Here is a 22,106-nt window from a genome sequence, read left to right as displayed (position 1 = left end):
TCCAGGTTTCTGTTTTTCAATCTCAAAATCATACTTTCTTAATAGGAAAAACAAACAAAAGTGGATGTTCTAAGCCCACAACAATGCTTAAACCACACCAGAAGACCCCTTTTGGGGTATGGGAAAAATCGGACATTTTGAATTTTGGGTATATTTACCCTAGTTCAACTGCACACCAGCAAGGGACCATTGTTTGGTTAGCAATGTTTCTGTAGCACTCATGTGATTGCAGAGTTGCAAAACAAAAGGCTGGATTTATGCAAATAATCATTATATCGTTCTGCCAATTAGGCATAGGCTACTTTGTAGTTAACATTTAATTGAGGTTTTTGGGAAAGCCTTTCCATCTACCAGAAGAAGTTTTTCATTACATTAGTATTATCACTAACGGCAACACAGTGGTAGACAAATGCGTGCGCACGCAGTGTCAGAGGAAGGCCCAAAGAATTGTCAAAGACTCCAGTCATCCAAGTCATAGACGGTTCTCTCTGCTACCACACGGCAAGAGGTACTGGAGTGCCAAGTCTAGGACCGAAAGGCTCATTAACAGCTTCTAACCCCAAGCAATAAGACTGCTGAACATTTAAATCAAATGGCCAGCCGGACTATTTGTAAATGTTTTATTAACTCTATTTTCTTAAAACTGCATTGTTGGTTAAGGGCTTGTAAACAAGCATTTGTATTTGGCGCAGGTGACATGAAATTTTATTAGATTATTTGATTCCTGTGACTTTGCCTCTTCAGAAAGTTGAAGTAAAATATGAATCACTGAGGCTTTTTATGCATCTTTTATGTTAAACTTGGGCAGATGAATGCATTTTCTAATAAATTCAATACATTTAGTTGATTTTTCTACGAATTAAAAAAAGTATGTTGTTGAATTCCATTTAATGTCTAGATTCCTGGATTCCGTCCGCATTCTCCGCAACGCAGATTTTATAGGGCCCTAGTTATTTAGGATCTGGAAAGAATCTCCAACCTCATAAAACATTTTAGAAAACAGCACCGTGTCGTTATCCTCGCAAGGGGAGGGTGCTTGAAAACAACGGATCAAATATTCTTACTCCTACCCTTTAAAAAAAATGGTATTACTTGTTAAACAAAATCAATTTCTGAGGAATTGTATTAATATAAAATAACATAATTGTTCATTTTATGCCGTTTTTTTTGTTGCTTATCTTCATAAAGTGGTCCAATAATTCCGGACCTCACTGTATATAACTCTCAATGCTGGGAGAGAGATGTGCAAGGAGAAGTAATAGTATGTTTAGCATTCCAGAGAGATTAGTGTTCTTGGCCATCATTGTATTTATTTATAGTGTCTCAGTGAGAACAGAGCATAGAGCAGCCAGGACAAATGGCCCAGTAACAGCAGCTCATGAGAGGAGCAAAGAGGGGGAAATGAAAAAAGGTGCCAATGAAAAACAGGGTGAGAAGAATACATTTCATTTCACCAGGAAACACCCTTGAGGTTTGAATCTTCTTTTTTGCAAAGGTGACATGGATGTCGTTCGCGGGTATAACACACACTTGGATGTGATCATGGGGCCAACATTTTTCAGCATATTTTGGCCTTTTTCTGTAGCACGGCATCAAGCTGCCATGGAACCATTATGCGTTTACTTGGATGTTCTGAGAAGGAGAACCATAGCGATCCTATAATGAAGAAGGAGAACTCCCTTATATCCTTGAGTAGTTAAATTTAGAATTTGTACTTAAAAATGTATCCTAATTTGCCTTCCCACAGTGCGTATGTGTACCTTAGCATTTCTCTGCTTGGGGTAGAATGCAATGTACTCTATCCTTCGGGTATAGTGGGTAGAGATATAAGGCGACGTGGGAAGATCCGCCCCTCTCGGATATAGTCATTATAAGGATGGGTCTCTCAGATGCTAAAGGCAAGATGGTCTGACTGCGGCATTACGGTCACTGTCTTATGCGGTCTTATTCAGACCATTGCTCTTCTGTCAATGTGTTTGTGATCAGACAGAGAAAACGTTCTTATGCATTGTTTAATTTTTAAATTTCACATTTCTAAAACATTTCTCAGTAGACATTGTAATGGTCCAAACTTTGAAGCACATATGAAGCCTAGGATCATCACATGATGTTTCAGTCAGTTCACACAAGTAGGAGAATATAGAGAATAGGGTGGCATTTGGGACTCAACCACTGTTGGATGGATAAGGAGGTGGTCCCTTACAGTATATCAGACCTGATGTAGCCGAATGGGGAAAGCTAAAGTAAGTAGAGAGACAAGTCAGTCATATACAGTTCCGGTATTACACCATATTTATCCCAATGTTGCATCAACGTGAGAGAAGCAGATCACCACTTCAGTGTTAAACAGTGAACAACAATCTTTATCCAGATATTTCAACCTTAAAAGTTGTTAATTCTCTTTTTTTCCAATAACATTGGATAGATAATTCAATACAGTAATGTGGAGTCTGACAGAATATTGAGATATTATTTTTTTTAAAGTCTTATATAAGCAGGATTTAAGGAGTGAATAACCAGGAGGGTAGTATCACCTTGTTCCAATGAAACCTCGTAACCAATCTTCCCTCCCTGTTGTCAGTGTTCCCAGTGAGACCTGGCAGAGAGCAAAATATAATCCCACTGTATGTGTTGACGGAAAGCTCCTTACGCTCCCAGAGAGATTACTGAATTCAGTTTATCCAGGAATTCAGGGTATGGAGTTAATTAATTAATTAGGAAATATTGTATTTGGGTTTTATGGTTTAATCCTGACATTCCTCTTGTGTTAGGACCCGGCTGTTGTACGAACTGTCCTTGTGGACATGTGGGGTTGATAACATCTGGATCTATAAAACAAATTATAATTCAGTGGATGTTGTTTTTATTTGCTTTTTGAAATACAGTATGTCACTATGTACAGTGCCTTTGGAAAGTATTCAGACCCCTTGATTTTTTTACACATTTTGTTACGTTACAGCTTTATTCTAAAATGGATGAAAAATATTTGTTTTACCCCATAATGACAAGGCGAAAACCGGTTTTAGACATTTTTGCAAATGTATAATAAAAAAAATAGAAATACCTTATTTACATAAGTATTCAGACCCTTTGCTATGAGAATTGAAATTGAGCTGAGGTGCATCCTGTTTCCATTGAACATACTTGAGATGTTTCTACAACCAATGGTAAATTCAATTGATTGGATATGATTTGGAAAGGCGCACACCTGTCTATATAAGGTCCCACAGTTGACAGTGCATGTCAGAGAAAAAACCAAGCCATGAGGTCGAAGGAATTGTCCGTAGAGCTCCGAGACAGGATTGTGTCAATGTATAGATCTGGGGAAGGGTAACACATTTCTGCAGCATTTAAGCTCCTGAAGAACACAGTGGTCACCATCATTCTTAAATGGAAGAAGTTTGGAACCACCAAGACTCTTCCTAGAGCTGGCCGCCCGGCCAAACTGAGCAATTGGTGGAGATGGGTTCTTACCTTCCTGACCAAGCCTGATGGTCACTGACAAAGCTCTAGAGTTCCTCTGTGGAGATGGGAGAACCTTCTAGAAGGACAACCATCTCTGCAGCACTCCACCAATCAGTGCTTTGTGGTAAAGTGGCACATGACAGCCGGATTGGAGTTTGCCAAAAGGCACCTAAAGACTCTCAGACCATGAGAAACTAGATTCTCTGGTCTGATGAAACCAAGATTTAACTCTTTGGCCTGAATGCCAAGCGTCACGTCTGGAGGAAACATGGCACCATCCCCACCGTGAAGCATGGTGGTGGCAGCATCATGCTGTGGGGATGTTTTTCAGTGGCAGGGACAGGGATCCTAGTCAGGATCGAGTCAAAGATTAGCGGAGCAAAGGACAGAGATGAAGAAAACCTGCTCCAGAGCACTCAGGACCTCAGACTGGGGTGAAGGTTCACCTTCCAACTGGACAACGGCCCTAAGCTCACAACCAAGACAACAACATGTGGAAATAGTCAAGGGGTCTGAATACTTTCCGAATGTACTGTAAGTGGCATGGAATTATGCTTGATCATATCTGATGATGACTGATCATTTAAGTTCGTTTGTTGAACATTGTGAAAAAATGTTTTATATCTATGTATTTTCCTGGTCTTGAGTGGGACACAAATGTGACAAAACAAGTTTCTGTGGAATGGATGGTGAGTTTAATGTAATGAATTGCTCTTTGTTTGAAACACACTCAGACTGTGGGAAGATGTGGTAGTGTTGTTATGTGACTAGGACCAGACCAGAGCACCGTATTAAATCAGTGTGTTAATAAGAAAATGAGATACCTAGTCAGTTGTACAATTGAATTCCTTTTACTGAAATGTGTCTTGCGTATTTAAACCAACCCCTCTGAATCAGAGAGGTGCAGGGAGCTGCCTTAATCAACATCCACGGGGAACAGTGGGTTAACTGCCTTGCTCAGAACGACAGATTTTGACCTTGTCAGCTCGGGGATTCGATCCGGAAACCTTTCGGTTACTGGGCTAATGCTCTAAACACATGGCTACCATACCCAGGTACTAAGTGTTAGGAAGAATAGCATGTTACATTGTAAACTACTGTTTCTTTTAAAACCAAACTCTGCCCACTGGGCACATCACGTCATTTCAATGTGGAAATATGGGTCATATTTGGTTGAGACGTTGTTCAATGAGATTTCAACCTTTGATTCACCCACTCAAAAAGACAGCCAGAAATGTGTTGAATTCCCAATGTGTTATCACTGCTTTCAACCATCGAAAAGCACAACCAAATTCTGATGAAAAAACGGTCAGATTTTTGGTTTAGTTGTCATCTAAATGTGTTATCACTGCACTTTCAACCACTTAAAAAAACACTAAATTGGAATGGGAATACAATGTCAGATATTTTGTATTTATACAACAATTTAATGTGTAATCACTGTTTCATCTAATAGCACAACCAAATGACCGGGACTGAAGTTGAGATTAGATTAAAAGTTCATAGTGCAAGATATCAATGATGTTCGAGATCCTGCCCCAGATTGTTTTAGCAATTGTGAAGATCTCCACAGACCTGCAGCCTTTGCATGCTATGTTGAACATGCACATTTTCTATGATTACATAGGAAGACATTTATAGTTACTGTAGGCTAACCTCAAAATGTGTCCATGGATGTGCTGCTCATTTTACGATTGAATAAATACTGCTACATTCATTTGTAAGAGCCTTAAATGTTGACTATTTACTATATTACAAAAGTCGTTTGGTTGTCAACGCAACCATATATCAACATTAAGGAGATGTATCTTTTGTGCTACTGACTTTAATTCCAGTTTCTCTACAAATGTATATATATTTTTTTATGTTGGATTCACAAATCTCTCAACCAACAATCTAATTTTAAGACTAAATCTAATCAAACTATAATGTTTGATTTACTCCTATTCTTTACCTTAGATTTTTCGTTGAGATGGAGATTTGAATCCAACATATCAATTCTAAATTTCTAGACAAAATAGGATTTAAAGCCAGACTAAGTCTGGGGCACAGACGGAACTGTCCAAGCAGAAGATATATCTCCTTCAAATGTTAATGTTTGGTTGCGGTGACAACCAAACACAATTCAACATCCAGTTTGTCTACAAAATAATATATTGATATGTTGGATTCACGTCTCCAGCTCAACCTGTAAGGACCAACGCTGGAGATGAGAAGCAGGTACGGGGAGTTGACATTTAATACGGAACAGACAGGCAACAAAACAGGAACAACGTCAGCACACGGGTAAACAAGGACATATGACAATTAATACTGCAGTGGGGAACCAGACAGATATAGGGGAAGTAATGACAGAGGTGATTGAGTCCAGTAATCGCTGATGCGAGTGACGGGGAAAGGCATGTGTGTTTACTGACGGTGGCAGGAGTGCGTAATGCTGGAGAGCCTGGCGCCTTCGCGCGCCAGGGAGGTGGAGCAGGCGTGCGTAATGCTGGGGAGCCTGGCGCTTTCGCGCGCCAGGGAGGTAGAGCGGGAGCAGGCGTGCGTAATGCTGGGGAGCCTGGCGCCTTCGCGCGCCAGGGAGATAGAGCGGGAGCAGGCGTGCGTAATGCTGGGGAGCCTGGCGCAGGCGTGCGTAATGCTGGGGAGCCTGGAGGTAGAGCGGGAGCAGGCGTGCGTAATGCTGGGGAGCATGGAGGTAGAGCGGGAGCAGGCGTGCGTAATGCTGGGGAGCCTGGCGCCTTCGCGCGCCAGGGAGGTAGAGCGGGAGCAGGCGTGCGTAATGCTGGGGAGCCTGGCGCCTTTGCGCGCCAGGGAGGTGGAGCAGGCGTGCGTAATGCTGGGGAGCCTGGCGCCTGTAGTTTTCATCATAGGTACACTTCAACTATGACAGACAAAATGAGAAAGAAATAATCCAGAAAATCACATTGTAGGATTTTTAATGAATTTATTTGCAAATTATGGTGGAAAATAAGTATTTGGTCACCTACAAACAAGCAAGATTTCTGGGTCTCACAGACCTGTAACTTATTATTTAAGAGGCTCCTCTGTCCTCCACTCGTTACCTGTATTAATGGCACCTGTTTGAACTTGTTATCAGTATAAAAGACACATGTCCACAACCTCAAACAGTCACACTCCAAACTCCACTATGGCCAAGACCAAAGAGCTGTCAAAGGACACCAGAAACAAAATTGTAGACCTGCACCAGGCTGGGAAGACTGAATCTGCAATAGGTAAGCAGCTTGGTTTGAATAAATCAACTGTGGGAGCAATTATTAGGAAATGGAAGACATTCAAGACCACTGATAATCTCCCTCGATCTGGGGCTCCACGCAAGATCTCACCCCGTGAGGTCAAAATGATCACAAGAACAGTGAGCAAAAATCCCAGAACCACACGGGGGGACCTAGTGAATGACCTGCAGAGAGCTGGGACCAAAGTAGCAAAGCCTACCATCAGTAACACACTACGCCGCCAGGGACTCAAATCCTGCAGTGTCAGACGTGTCCCCCTGCTTAAGCCAGTACATGTCCAGGCCCGTCTGAAGTTTGCTAGAGAGCATTTGGATGATCCAGAAGAAGAATGGGAGAATGTCATATGGTCAGATGAAACCAAAATATAACTTTTTGGTAAAAACTCAACTCGTCGTGTTTGGAGGACAAAGAATGCTGAGTTGCATCCAAAGAACACCATACCTACTGTGAAACATGGGTGTGGAAACATCATTCTTTGGGGCTGTTTTTCTGCAAAGGGACCAGGACGACTGATCCGTGTAAAGGAAAGAATGAATGGGGCTATGTATCGTGAGATTTTGAGTGAAAACCTCCTTCCATCAGCAAGGGCATTGAAGATGAAACGTGGCTGGGTCTTTCAGCATGACAATGATCCCAAACACACCGCCCGGGCAACGAAGGAGTGGCTTCGTAAGAAGCATTTCAAGGTCCTGGAGTGGCCTAGCCAGTCTCCAGATCTCAACCCCATAGAAAATCTTTGGAGGGATTTGAAAGTCTGTGTTGCCCAGCAACAGCCCCAAAACATCACTGCTCTAGAGGAGATCTGAATGGAGGAATGGGCCAAAATACCAGCAACAGTGTGTGAAAACCTTGTGAAGACTTACAGAAAACGTTTGACCTCTGTCATTGCCAACCAAGGGTATATAACAAAGTATTGAGATAAACTTTTGTTATTGACCAAATACTTATTTTCCACCATAATTTGCAAATAAATTCATAAAAAAATCCTACAATGTGATTTTATGGATTTTTTTTCTTCTCATTTGTCTGTCATAGTTGAAGTGTACCTATGATGAAAATGACATGCCTCTCTCATCTTTTTAAGTGGGAGAACTTGCACAATTGGTGGCTGACTAAATATTTTTTGCCCCACTGTATATTAATCTGACTATCCACAATAATTGTATTATTGTGTGCATGTAACCGTGCTCAGTGTTTAAACTCCTCGCCTCAGAATAATCTATCATGTCAAATACTGTACACATTGGTCGTGCAAAGGGAGGGGCCTTCCAGGAGTTGTTAATTGTTCAAGTTTAGTGCACTTCATACATGGAGGTGAAACGCAGGTTGACGTTTATTGTCATGAGTCTTGCCCTGTCGGCATAACTGAGTGATTTCTGTTCGATTGTCCAGCTGCAAAGTCAAAATTGGCTATATCATAAATATTTATGAAATGGTCTTAATTTTAGGTTAGGGTTATGCATTAGGGTATGCAGTGTGGTTAAGGTTCGGATTAGGTTTAAAATCTGACTTTATGACTTTGTGGTACATGAGTCATCCCAATACATTTTTGTCCCTTTTAAACAATTTTTGGGAACTCAGTTGCGGTTCGCGTAATTTAAAAAAGAAAGTGTGAATGCTCCAAAGCATCTCAAGACTAGAGGTCGACCGATTAATCAGAATGGCCGATTAATTAGGGCCGATTTCAAGTTCTCAAAACAATCGGAAATCTGTATTTTAGGGCGCCGATTTCCGATTATTTTTTAAATACATTTATACCTTTTATTTAACTAGGCAAGTCAGTTAAGAACACATTCTTATTTTCAATGACTGCCTAGGAACTGTGGGTTAACTGCCTTGTTCAGGGGCAGAACGACATATTTTCGCCTTGTCAGCTCAGGGGTTCCAATCTTACAACCGCACAGTTAACTAGTCCAACGCTCTAACCATTGCACTCCACGAGTAATCTGCCTGTTACGCGAATGCAGTAGAAGCCAAGGTAAATTGCTAGCTATCATTAAACTTATCTTATAAAAAACAATCAATCATAATCACTAGTTATAACTACTAATCCAGTTTAGCAGGCAATATTAACCAGGTGAAATTGTAATTTCTCTTGCATTCATTGCACGCAGAGTCAGGGTATATGCAACAGTTTGGGCTGCTTGGCTCATTGCGAACTAATTTGCCAGAATTTTACGTAATTATGACATACATTGAAGGTTGTGCAATGTAACAAGAATATTTAGACTTAGGGATGCCACCCGTTAGATAAAATACCGAACGGTTCCGTATTTCACTGAAATAATAAACGTTTTGTTTTCGAAATGATAGTTTCCGGATTTGATCATATTAATGACCAAAGGCTCGTATTTCTGTGTGTTATGTTATAATTAAGTCTGATTTGATAGAGCAGTCTCACTGAGCATCAGCAGGCCCGTAATCATTCATTCAAACAGCACGTTCGTGCGTTTTGCCAGTAGCTCTTCGCAAGCACAGCGCTGTTTATGACTTCAAGCCTATCAGCCTAATGGCTGGTGTAACCGATGTGAAATGGCTAGCTAGTTAGCTGGGTGTGCGCTAATACCGTTTCAAACGTCACTCGCTTTTTGATTTGGAGTAGTTATTTCCCTTGCGCTGCAAGGGCCGTGGCTTTTGTGGAGCGATGGGTAACGATGCTTCGAGTGTGGCTGTTGTCGATGTGTTCCTGGTTCGAGCCCAGGTAGGGGCAAGGAGGGGGACGGAAGCTATACTGTTACACTGGCAATACTATAGTGCCTATAAGAACATCCAATAGTCAAAGGTATATGAAATACAAATGGTATAGAGAGAAATAGTCCTATAAATACTATATTAACTACAACCTAAAACCTCTTACCTTGGAATATTGAAGTCTCGTGTTAAAAGGAACCACCAACTTTCATATGTTCTCATGTTCTGAGCAAGGAACTTAAACGTTACCTTTTTTACATGGCACATATTACTTCTCCAACACTTTGTTTTTGCATTATTTAAACCAAATTGAACATGTTTCATTATTTATTTGAGGCTAAATTGATTTGGTTGATATTTTATATTAAGTTAAAATAAGTGTTAATTCAGTATTGTTGTAATTGTCGTTATTACAAATAAAAATAAAATAAAAATCGTCCGATTTAATTGGTATCGGCTTTTTTGGTCCTCCAATAATCGGTATCAGTATCTGTGTTGAAAAATCATAATCAGTTGACCTCTACTCAAGACCCCTCAGAGCCTGCAACGCAAACCAAATTGAGACCATCTCGAGAGTTTGGTTCATTTAAAGTCTATTAGTTCGGTTCCCTTTTTTAGTGCAATGTGAACACAAAGCTCTCCAGGTTCACTTGCCATTATTTCCACTCCAAACACCATATGCTACTGCAGCACCATTTCCCCTGCCATAGCCCCTTACATTAGTGCCACAAACAAAAAATGTGCAGGTTGTAGGTACAATTTTCAATTTAAACACGATTTAATCTGCAATTCTTCTTCTGCCATTTATCCTGTTACCAGTCATTTTTACATGTAAATATTATATTTAGATTATAATTAGTATGTCTTATTTTGTAACTAAATTCAAACTATTAGCTTCCAGTTCTCTTAGTATTTACACTTGACACATTTTTAGTTTGCCTTTGAATGAGGACTCTTTTTGCCAGTTCTCTTCACCCATTTTGTGGTCCGAGTCCTCTATGCATTCACACGGCTGTTTAGAAAGGAACCAAGATCTTTTTCCAACATTCACTAAATACACTCTGGGTTTTTATGAAGTGCAGGGCAAGCCATGCCATCAGATGGTGTTATCGGACAGCTAAATATACCTACTTACATTTTGAAAACTAATAGATTGCGATTAGTTAAAAGACGAGATATACCAGTAATAATTATCAGAAGATAATATTACCATGTAAACATTATTGGTAACATAATAAATAGTAGAGGAACACTGCAGATGAAATAATACTGTAATTGAAAATTGTACACTGCCCTTTCAAGAGCTAGCATTCATTTTGTAATTAGTGCTATACACGATCCTTGGGACATCCCTACCCTAAATCCTAACCTTAACCCTTACCTAACCTTAGCCATTTTAAATGTCAACTTCAATGGGGTAACGTAAGTTGGGAGATCCCAAGAGTCCTGGGTTGCAAGGATTTGGTACCTAATGTTGTGATTCTCACCAAATATGTTGTCTTCTCACTATTTAAACCACACAATTGAATCAACAGTTTATGAAGCTTTCTTACCCTATAGATCACATGTTGCAAACAAATAATCTGAACATTGTGTCAGTACAAAACTCCACACATATTTTGAAATTCCTGTGCATCCTTGACAATTGCTAATCAATATCCAAAAAGCAACAACAAAAAATTGACGAGCCTTCACATAATTTTCTCTCTTTTGTGGTTGCTAATGTGAAGGGTTATGGCAGGGGAAACGGTGTTGCAGTAGTTTAGTGTGTGTGGTGCGGGAATAATGACAAGCGAACCTGGACAGCTTGGTGTTCACATTGCCCTAAAAAAAAGGGCAATTCTACAGAATTCAAGCAAACCAAACTCAGACCACCTTGAGATGGTATCCGTTCGGTTTGCTTCGGGGGCTCTTTTAAAAAGGCATCCTTTGGAGTGTTCACATTGCATAAAAAATTAAGTGAACCGCACTGAGTTCACCTGTAAAGAAGACTATACACTCAGCGGCCAGTTTATTAGGTACATCCATCTAGTACTGAATCAGACCCCCCTTTGCCTCAGGAACAGCCTGAATTTTTCCACACATGGAAACGTTGCTCAATTGGTATCAAGGGACATAACGTGTGCTAGGAAAACATTCCCCTCACCCTTACACCACTGCCACCTGTCACGCCTTGGTCATAGTGTTTTGTGTTTTCGTTTATTATTTGGTCAGGCCAGGGTGTGACATGGGTTTATGTGTTGTGTTGCGTATTGGGGTTTTATAGGATTTGGGATTGCTAATGATTAGGGGTGTGTCTAGATAGGCTTGGCTGCCTGAGGCGGTTCTCAATCAGAGTCAGGTGATTCGCGTTGTCTCTGATTGGGAACCGTATTTAGGTAGCCTGGGTTTCACTTTTTATTTCGTGGGTGATTGTTCCTGTCTCTGTGTAGACAGGCTTTTGAAGAAGTGGCGAATCGCATCTCTGCATGTCTGGCAGACATATCAGTGTGGATGACGGATCACCACCTCAAGCTGAACCTCGGCAAGACGGAGCTGCTCTTCCTCCCGGGGAAGGACTGCCCGTTCCATGATCTCGCCATCACGGTTGACAACTCCATTGTGTCCTCCTCCCAGAGCGCTAAGAACCTTGGCGTGATCCTGGACAACACCCTGTCGTTCTCAACTAACATCAAGGCGGTGGCCCGTTCTTGTAGGTTCATGCTCTACAACATCCGCAGAGTACGACCCTGCCTCACACAGGAAGCAGCGCAGGTCCTAATCCAGGCACTTGTCATCTCCCGTCTGGATTACTGCAACTCGCTGTTGGCTGGGCTCCCTGCCTGTGCCATTAAACCCCTACAACTCATCCAGAACGCCGCAGCCCGTCTGGTGTTCAACCTTCCCAAGTTCTCTCACGTCACCCCGCTCCTCCGCTCTCTCCACTGGCTTCCAGTTGAAGCTCGCATCCGCTACAAGACCATGGTGCTTGCCTACGGAGCTGTGAGGGGAACGGCACCTCAGTACCTCCAGGCTCTGATCAGGCCCTACACCCAAACAAGGGCACTGCGTTCATCCACCTCTGGCCTGCTCGCCTCCCTACCACTGAGGAAGTACAGTTCCCACGCAGCCCAGTCAAAACTGTTCGCTGCTCTGGCCCCCCAATGGTGGAACAAACTCCCTCACGACGCCAGGACAGCGGAGTCAATCACCACCTTCCGGAGACACCTGAAACCCCACCTCTTTCAGGAATACCTAGGATAGGATAAAGTAATCCTTCTCACCCCCCTTAAAAGATTATTGTACTATTGTAAAGTGGCTGTTCCACTGGATGTCTTAAGGTGAACGCACCAATTTGTAAGTCGCTCTGGATAAGAGCGTCTGCTAAATGACTTAAATGTAAATGTAGTTTCACCAGATAGGCTGTAATTAGGTTTCACGTTCCGTTTGTTGTTTTGTATTTTGTATAGTTATTTCATGTGTCACTTTTTCCATTAAAGTCATGAGTAACCACCACGCTGCATTTCGGTCCTCTCTTTCGACAAACGAAGAACGCCGTTACACCACCAACCTGTACCTTTGACAATGGCAGGATGGGGCCATGCTGCTTACGGCAAATCCTGACTGCCATCAGCATGACTCAGCAGGAACCGGGATTCATCGAACCAGGCAATGTATTTCCACTCCTCAATTGTCCATTGTTGGTGATTGCGTGCCCACTGGAGCAGCTTCTTCTTGTTTTTAGCTGATAGGAGTGGAACCCAGTGTGGTTGTCTGCTGCAATAGCCCATCTGTGACAAGGACCAACGACTTCTGTGTTCCGATATGCCGTTCTGTACACCACTGTTGTACTGCACCGTTATTTTTCTGTTCGTGGCCCGCCTGTTAGCTTACACAATTCTTCTGTTTTCACCCACAGGACTGCCGCTGACTGGATGTTTTTTGTTGTTTCGCACCATTCTCTGTAAACCCTAGACACTAGTGTGTGAAAAGCCCATAAGGCTGGCCGTTTTAGGTACTGGAACCGTTGTACCTGGCACCCGATGATCATACCATGCTCAAAGTCCCTTAGGTCACTCGTTTTGCCCATTCTAACGTTCAATCGAACAGTAACTGAATGCCTGTCTGCCTACTTTATATAGCAAGCCACAGCCACGTGACTCATTGTCTGTAGGAGCTAACCATTTGTGTACCTAATAAACTGCAGCCAGCTTTTGACGTGTTTGACTCATGTTTCCCTGTTTGTTTTGCTTTTAGCCAATCAGTAGTCAAGGCCTAATGGAAAGAAAGATCCCTGCATGTCTAACTGTTTTGCACTGCTCGGAGGTCATAGCGATCTGGTAGTCTTGACAACGGCGAGAGAGAGTTTTCTGCATGCAGTCAGTCACTATGGAGACAGAAGTTACTTTTTTTCCGTTAGGCAGATGAATGTGTTGTAAGACACGGTAAGATCCCCTCTCCTGTTGACTCAAGCTCTCCTAACTGGGATCATCTGGAGGCTGGGGCTCGTAGTCACCCCAAATGTTTCTCTTCTTCCTGAAGGCTGTAAATGAAGGGAGGCGAAGGGGAAAGAGAGGGCAGAGGGAGGGAGGGGATGAGAGGGATGCTAGCAGTCCGACTATTCCTCTGATTGGCTTCATCCTGACTCCTGCACTCTACAACACTCCATCACGGCATTGCTTTATTGCTGTTCTTGTCATTTCGACATCTAAAATGAGTCTTATGAGATGCTTTTTTTTCACAACCATAATAACTGTCAATCATGAAAATCATTTGTTGCAAAGTAATCTCGCTTGCTAGAGTCATGGCAGCTGTAGGAGACCAGTTGAAAAGCATTGTGGATATGAAATCTTCCCACTTTTCTAGTCTATCAGTCCGTCTTTTTAGAATCTATTCTAGTCCATAGGGTAATGAAGGAATGACAGTACAAGATTGTCAATTTCACAGCAGCACAGTAAGTCATAGGGGATAATGACGTATGGTTAGGAGTTGGGACAATCGTTCTCATACGCATGGTGGACTAATCATCAATGTTGGAAAACACCCACTGCTATCTGATGAGTTTACATGAGAGGATTCAGGTCCAGAGGAGCCGTGACACAGTATGATTTGTTATTGGAACAGTAGCTATAGGAAATATAGTAGCATCGTTAGGCGCTGGTCTGGTACTCGTGGGTGGTAAATGTATGTTGCATTATCATGTTCACAACACGAGGTGAGAGGAATGGATTTGAGGAGTTGGGTTGAAACTGTTAAGAGAGCAGTGACCATATGCCCACACGTGAATGCCAACGACTAGAAAAAGCTCAAACCAAGTTTATTCACCCCACTGAGTCATACAGCTGCCAAGACAACATACAAGCCACACAAACAAATCGTTATACCTTCCAACTAGGTAGAGTCACCTCCTTGCACGTCTAAGATGACCTAACACCAAAGAAGGATTGGTGGAAACACAGTAGGTTCCTCCCTCTTACTGGTATTGTCATGGCCCTGCTTAACTCTTGGACCCTCATGGGCGTGGAAGTGAGTATGTGTGGGAGATGTTCTTCCAGCAGCATCTCTTCAAACTGTTGACCTGGTCTCGAGTTGAGTTCCACATTCCCCATGGTCCTGGTTCCGCAGCAACTGGCTTGCCTTATCAAGAACTGAAACTTGACTGTTGACCTTTACCTCTATCCTTAGGAACATTCATATTCAACAATATTTGAACAGAATATGAACTTCCTGCACTTCCCCTTTTCTCACTTTCCATATCACTCAGTAACTTTCCACACACCAAGTACCTCTTCACCCTTCCTTGACCCCCAACATATGCATTTCTTACACGTGTGAAGTAATCAAAGTTTTGTTATGGTAACATGAATAAGTATATTTCAAGCTAGAATCCAACAACGCTAATGCACACACACAAACCAATTAACACACCCGCACAGAAAGTAAATATTGTTCTGGTGTAGGAAAATGTTCTCTGGATCACATTCAGACGTAGGAAATGTATGCCTTCCCTACGCACTTCTCAGTAGTTGGTATTCAGACTTACCTTATGCAGGTGTGTAACAGAATTGGCAGGTGTGGTTCCCTTGCGCGTGCTGAATAAATTGAATTCAACCTCTCAGAACCCTCCCACTTGCTGTCCAACAGATTTTCTTGTAGAGTTTTCAGTCAATAGGATTTTCAATACATGTATCTAAAGCCATCCCTTTACATTTGGCATACCTTTAATTCAAATTTTATTAACAGACTCACTGTCAATCACCACATCCTCATCGGCAGACTCGACAGCCTTGGTTTCTCAAATGATTGCCTCGCCTGGTTCATCAACTACTTCTCTGATAGAATTCAGTTTGTCAAATCGGAGGGTCTGCTGTCCGGACCTCTGGCAGTCTCTATGGGGGTGCCACAGGGTTCAATTCTTGGACCGACTCTCTTCTCTGTATACATCAGAGGTTGCTCTTGCTGCTGGTGAGTCTCTGATCCACCTCTACGCAGACGACACCATTCTCTATACTTCCGGCCCTTCTTTGGACACTGTGTTAACAACCCTCCAGGCAAGCTTCAATGCCATACAACTCTCCTTCCGTGGCCTCCAATTGCTCTTAAATACAAGTAAAACTAAATGCATGCTCTTCAACCGATCGCTACCTGCACCTACCCGCCTGTCCAACATCACTACTCTGGACGGCTCTGACTTAGAATACGTGGACAACTACAAATACCTAGGTGTCTGGTTAGACTGTAAACTCTCCTTCCAGACCTATATCAAACATCTCCAATCCAAAGTTAAATCTAGAATTGGCTTCCGATTTCGCAACAAAGCATCCTTCACTCATGCTGCCAAACATACCCTTGTAAAACTGACCATCCTACCAATCCTCGAATTTGGCGATGTCATTTACAAAATAGCCTCCAATACCCTACTCAACAAATTGGATGCAGTCTATCACAGTGCAATCCGTTTTGTCACCAAAGCCCCATATACTACCCACCATTGCGACCTGTACGCTCTCGTTGGCTGGCCCTCGCTTCATACTCGTCGCCAAACCCACTGGCTCCATGTCATCTACAAGACCCTGCTAGGTAAAGTCCCCCCTTATCTCAGCTCGCTGGTCACCATAGCATCTCCCACCTGTAGCACACGCTCCAGCAGGTATATCTCTCTCTAGTCACCCCCAAAACCAATTCTTTCTTTGGCCGCCTCGCCTTCCAGTTCTCTGCTGCCAATGACTGGAATGAACTACAAAATTCTGAAACTGGAAACACTTATCTCCCTCACTAGCTTTAAGCACCAACTGTCAGAGCAGCTCACAGATTACTGCACCTGTACATAACCCACCTATAATTTAGCCCAAACAACTACCTCTTTCCCAACTGTATTTTATTTATTTATTTTGCTCCTTTGCACCCCATTATTTTTATTTCTACTTTGCACATTCTTCCATTGCAAAACTACCATTCCAGTGTTTTACTTGCTATATTGTATTTACTTTGCCACCATGGCCTTTTTTGCCTTTACCTCCCTTCTCACCTCATTTGCTCACATTGTATATAGACTTGTTTATACTGTATTATTGACTGTATGTTTGTTTTACTCCATGTGTAACTCTGTGTCGTTGTATCTGTCGAACTGCTTTGCTTTATCTTGGCCAGGTCGCAATTGTAAATGAGAACTTGTTCTCAACTTGCCTACCTGGTTAAATAAAGGTGAAAAAGAATATATGGAGAGAGGTTCAGAATGTAAGGGACCAATGAAAGAAAGCCATGTAAATACACGCATATTCATATTTTCAGCACCAATTAGTAGATTTAAAAATACTCTGTCCTATTAATGAATGGCAAAAAAATAAACTGGTTTGGAGAGCCTTCACAAAATATATTGAATCCAAAATACAGTGGTTTGATTCATCCTGAAATGTTGCCATATTCAATTGTTCAAACCATGAAATATTGGAAGGAGGGAAAAGTGTCCAAAATTATTTCACAACTAGCGATCCTCAGGAACAACTTCCTTGTTCCAACCACACAAACGTGACAAAGGAAAGAAAGATGAACTATGTAATGGAATGATGCAAAATGTAAGGAAACTAACACTAAAGTCACTGACATTTATAACGGATGGTGGCTACGGATAGTGGCTAATATTTAACATAATACAATAAATTAAGAAGAAATACAGCGACGTCTGGGCATATAACTAAAACATAGAAATCAAAATCAACTCAGGTTTGGCGCTATACTGTCATTTGCATGGCTACAGAAGCCTATAGCTTGGGTCTCAATTTCGGCCTTGCACGTTATAAGGCCAGCGTTTCATAAACTTCCCTGTGGAAAAGGTGGAAAAGGTGATATGTTGACATGCTTCAGTATTGCTGCTAAATTACTTGTTTCATATTTGTGTCCAGTGAACCTAAGTTAAAAGTTGTCTGGATGTCCTTTGGGTGGTGGACCATTCTTGATACACACAGGAAACTGTTGAGTGTGGAAAACCCAGCAGCGTTTGGGGTTCTTGACACAAACCGGTGCGCCTGGCACCTACTACAATACCCCGTTCAAAGGCACTTAAATATTTTGTCTTTGCTTATTCACCCTCTGAATGGCACATACACAATCTATGACTCAATTACCTAAAGATGAAAAAATCTTACTTTAACCTGCCTCGTCCCCTTCATCTACCCTCATTGAAGTGGATTTAACAAGTGACATCAATAAGGGATCATGGCTTTCACCTGTATTCACCTGGTCAGTCTGTCATGGAAAGAGCAGGTGTCCTTAATGTTTTATACACTCAGTGTATATTTACAATCCCCTTATCCAGAAGACTTACTCATTTACCTAGCTCGTATCAATAGTTCTCATCAATCTGTAAATAACAGTGCATGGAGAATGGTGTTATTTCTATCAGAAGAAATAAAGTTCTTCCACTTGGAACCGACAGGTTGCTCGACCTGATTCATTGTTTTATCACACGTAAAGGTGGTGGAATGAGGGAATTATGTCAAGGTTGGAATACGACGCATCTGTAGAAAAGGGAATTCCATTCCATTTACACACGCTTAATTAATGTCAGAATCCCCCGCTATTAGAGGGGGGGAAAGCAAATACTGTGCGGATCAGGGGGATATGTAGGGATGGGGGTTGTTGAGTTGGGGGGTTGATGTTTGGGTGAGGATCATGGGTGAGGCAGGGGTGGGAGATGGTTTTGGCTGCCTGGAAGGAAGCACCTGAATCATGTGGAATCGACAGACAGCCATCCATCAGTCTGTGGTTAGTTTTTCTCAAATCGCGAGAACTTCTGATCTTTCCTTTGTACCTGACTATTATATATTTGACCACCTTTTGATAAACTTAATATAAATGTCACCAGTAGATACAAAATCTGGTACTTTTTAGCCAGTAGTTCTGAAGGTAGCTCTCACGAGCCAAAAGTGGTCACCAAAAATGGCTTACTCCGTCACATACAGTATATGCACCACGTCATTGCGCTCTCTCGCTCTGCTGTGTGTGGATCTTGCTAGCTGTCACTCAAATGGTCAGGGGCTGAGTCGCATTGGCCGGAACTCAAATTGCTAGGGGGCTGGCCCACATGGAGGAAAATGGCGCATCACAGCTTCCAGAAAAACAGGCTTTCAAACTAGGGATTTCGTGGCTTACCACAGTCAAGTTGGCTGGATGTCCTTTAGGTAGTGGACCATTCTTGATACACACTGGAAACTGTTGAGCATGAAAAACCCAGCTGCGTTGCAGTTCTCAACACTCGGCCTGACACCTACTACCATACCACGTTCAAAGGCACTTAAATGTTTAGTTTTACCCATTCTCTTTGAATGGCACACACACAATCCATGTCACAATTGTCTCAAGGCTTCAAAATCCTTCTTTAAACTGTCTCCTCCCCTTCATCTACATTGATTTAAGTGGTTGAAGGTGACTTCAATAAGGGATCATAGCTTTCACCTTATCAGTCTGTCATGAAAAGAGCATCATAATGTTTTGTACACTCATCATAATGGTTTGCCACCTCAGCAAGCATCCATCGATGGGAAAGAGATGTATTGGAGTGCCTTCTTTAAATACACCATGTACTGTTGCGGGCTGGCAAGCAAACTCTGGGCACATGCTGGAGAGGCTGCAGCTAGCTACTGTATTCCGTGACACAGGCTGCGTTCCAAACGGCACACTATTGGGTGGCAGTTGGGAATCCAGTCTTTCCTCCCTTAAAAAGGAAAGAAACTCCCACATTGAATGTTATTGTTTTCATGTGTATCTGAGCTATTCCTGTTCAAGCAGGCAGAAACTCAGCCGGTATGATGTGCCATTGTGATAAAGCTGCGCTCACTACACTGGAAGTTAATAGGAACTTTTAGACCACAAAAACGTTTATCATACATGGCCGATGTCATAACGCAGGAGGTTGTCTTCTCTCGAATGAGCCATTAATCATATTTTTGTGATATTCCTACCTCGAGAAATGTTTTATTTAACCAAAGCTCCACGACATGTATCCTATTTGTCTGCCTCTTCAGCCCAGGGTGCATTGCATGGTGCCATTGCATAGACGTTGTGAATGTCAGACTCCACTCTGCGAGGCACACCATAGCGCAGTGGTCTAATCAGCACTCTTCAGCTTCAAGCATCAAGAGTTTGTGACCAGTGCTGAGCAATCGTTTTGACACTTTGTATGAATGGAAACTGTTAGTGTAGCCTACTGTTAACATTTAACCAATCCAAAAAGGAAGATGCCTACTGGCTACCAAGGCAACTACCTTAGTAGGTAGCACTTTTCCAGCAGGTTACTGCCATTTGGGCTGAGATTCGAAGGCAGCATCACCTGATGATGTGATGAAACCAACAGCCTTGGTTTCTACTAGGCAGTAGGCATCTGCTTCCAAGATGACGTAGCAGTCAGACGTGTGTTTTGTCCCGTCCTGTCCCGTGTAAATATGGTTTCTTTTATTTAAAATATATTTTAATCTCACTTCACATTTACGGACTGAATATACTCTCCTGCAACCCGCCTCACCCAATGTGGTACGGATCTGCTATTTTTATACTTTAGAACTGGAACCCCCATCAGAAGCTAGCCAGCTAACTAGCTACTAGTCAGTTATCCACTGCTAGCGGTCTTCAATGTTAACTCGGACACCAACCAGCCTAAGCTCGGTCAATACCTGCCAGTCAACACAGCGCGATATCACCCCAGAGCATATTGGACTGCTTTTTCTCTACCACATCTCCGGATTCCTACCGCAAGCTCTGAACATTTACACTGGAGAATCACAGCTAGCTAGCTGCAATCCGAGTGGCTACTCCTGGCTAACGTCTCTGTCCCAAAGCAAGCATCAGTTAGCCTTGAGCTAGCCTCGAGCTAGGCCCATCTCACGGCTGGCCGAAGAGGTCCACCAGCTAATTTCTTAAGCTACAATACCTCTTTTGCCAATTAACCGTGACCCTTCACTGCCGACACGGAGCTCCGCCGATCCGTCACGACTGGTCTGACGACATAATTGTCCGAGGTGGTCTCAACAGGCTCTTCCGATGCGATGTCACCGAAGGCCCATCTGCTAACCCTGACCTGCTAACTGTCTGAACCGCCATGTCTCCAGCTCGCCTAGCGTAGTAGCGACTACTGAATTGGCTCCCTGACTCACCTATGCGGTGACCTCACCTGGCTTAACTGGTGCCTCTAGACACAAAACCTCTCATCGTCACTCAATGCCTAGGTTAACCTCCACTGTACTCACATGCTACCATACCCTTGTCTGTACATTATGCCTTGAATCTATTCTTACACGCCCAGAAATCTGCTCCTTTTACTCTCTGTTCTGAACGCACTAGACGGCCAGTTCTAATAGCCTTTAGCCGTACCCTTATCCTACTCCTCCTCTATTCCTCTGGTGATGTAGAGGTTAACCCAGGCCCTGCAGACCCCCCTTCCCCATGCGCTCTCATTTGTTGACTTCTGTAACGTAAAAGCCTTGGTTTCATGCATGTTAACATTAGAAGCCTCCTCCCTATGTTTGTTTTATTCACTGCTTTAGCACACTCCGCCAACCCTGATGTCCTAGCAGTGTCTGAATCCTGGCTTAGGAAGGCCACCAAAAATCCAGAAATTTCCATCCAACTGCAACATTTTCCGACAAGATAGAACTTGTCGGCAATCTACTGCAGAGATAGCCTGCAGAGTTCTATCATAATATCCAGGTCTGTGCCCAAACAATTCGAGCTTCTACTATTAAAAATCCACCTTTCCAGAAACAAGTCTCTCACCGTTGCCGCTTGTTATAGACCCCCCTCAGCCCACAGCTGTGCCCTGGACACCATATGTGAATTAATTGCCCCCATCTATCTTCAGAGCTCGTACTGTTAGGTGACCTAAACTGGGACATGCTTAACACTCCAGCCATCCTACAATCTAAGCTAGATCCCCTCAAGATCACATAACTTATCAGGGAACCTACCAGGTACAACCCTAAATCCGTAACCATGGGCACCCTCTTAGATATCATCCTGACCAACTTACCCTCTAAATACACCTCTGCTGTCTTCAACCAGGATCTCAGCGATCACTCCCTCATTGCCTGCGTCCTTAATGGATCTGAGGTCAAACGACCACCCCTCAATGTCAAACGCTCCCTAAAACACTTCAGCGAGCAATCCTTTCTAATCGCCCTGGCCCAGGTATACTGGAATGATATTGACCTCATCCCACCAGTA

General features: G+C 42.7%; 1 protein-coding gene across 1 annotated transcript in view; it reads left to right on the top strand.

The window, feature by feature from the left end:
* camk1a (calcium/calmodulin-dependent protein kinase Ia) overlaps positions 1-22,106 on the top strand; it is a 64,378-nt gene that overhangs the window by 6,551 nt on the left and 35,721 nt on the right. The window lies entirely within an intron of this gene.

The sequence above is a fragment of the Oncorhynchus nerka genome, linkage group LG15 (genome assembly GCF_034236695.1).
Source record: "Oncorhynchus nerka isolate Pitt River linkage group LG15, Oner_Uvic_2.0, whole genome shotgun sequence".
NCBI lineage: Eukaryota > Metazoa > Chordata > Actinopteri > Salmoniformes > Salmonidae > Oncorhynchus > Oncorhynchus nerka.
The sequence above is the reverse complement of the archived record's forward strand: the minus strand, read 5'-3'. Positions and strand labels throughout refer to the sequence as shown.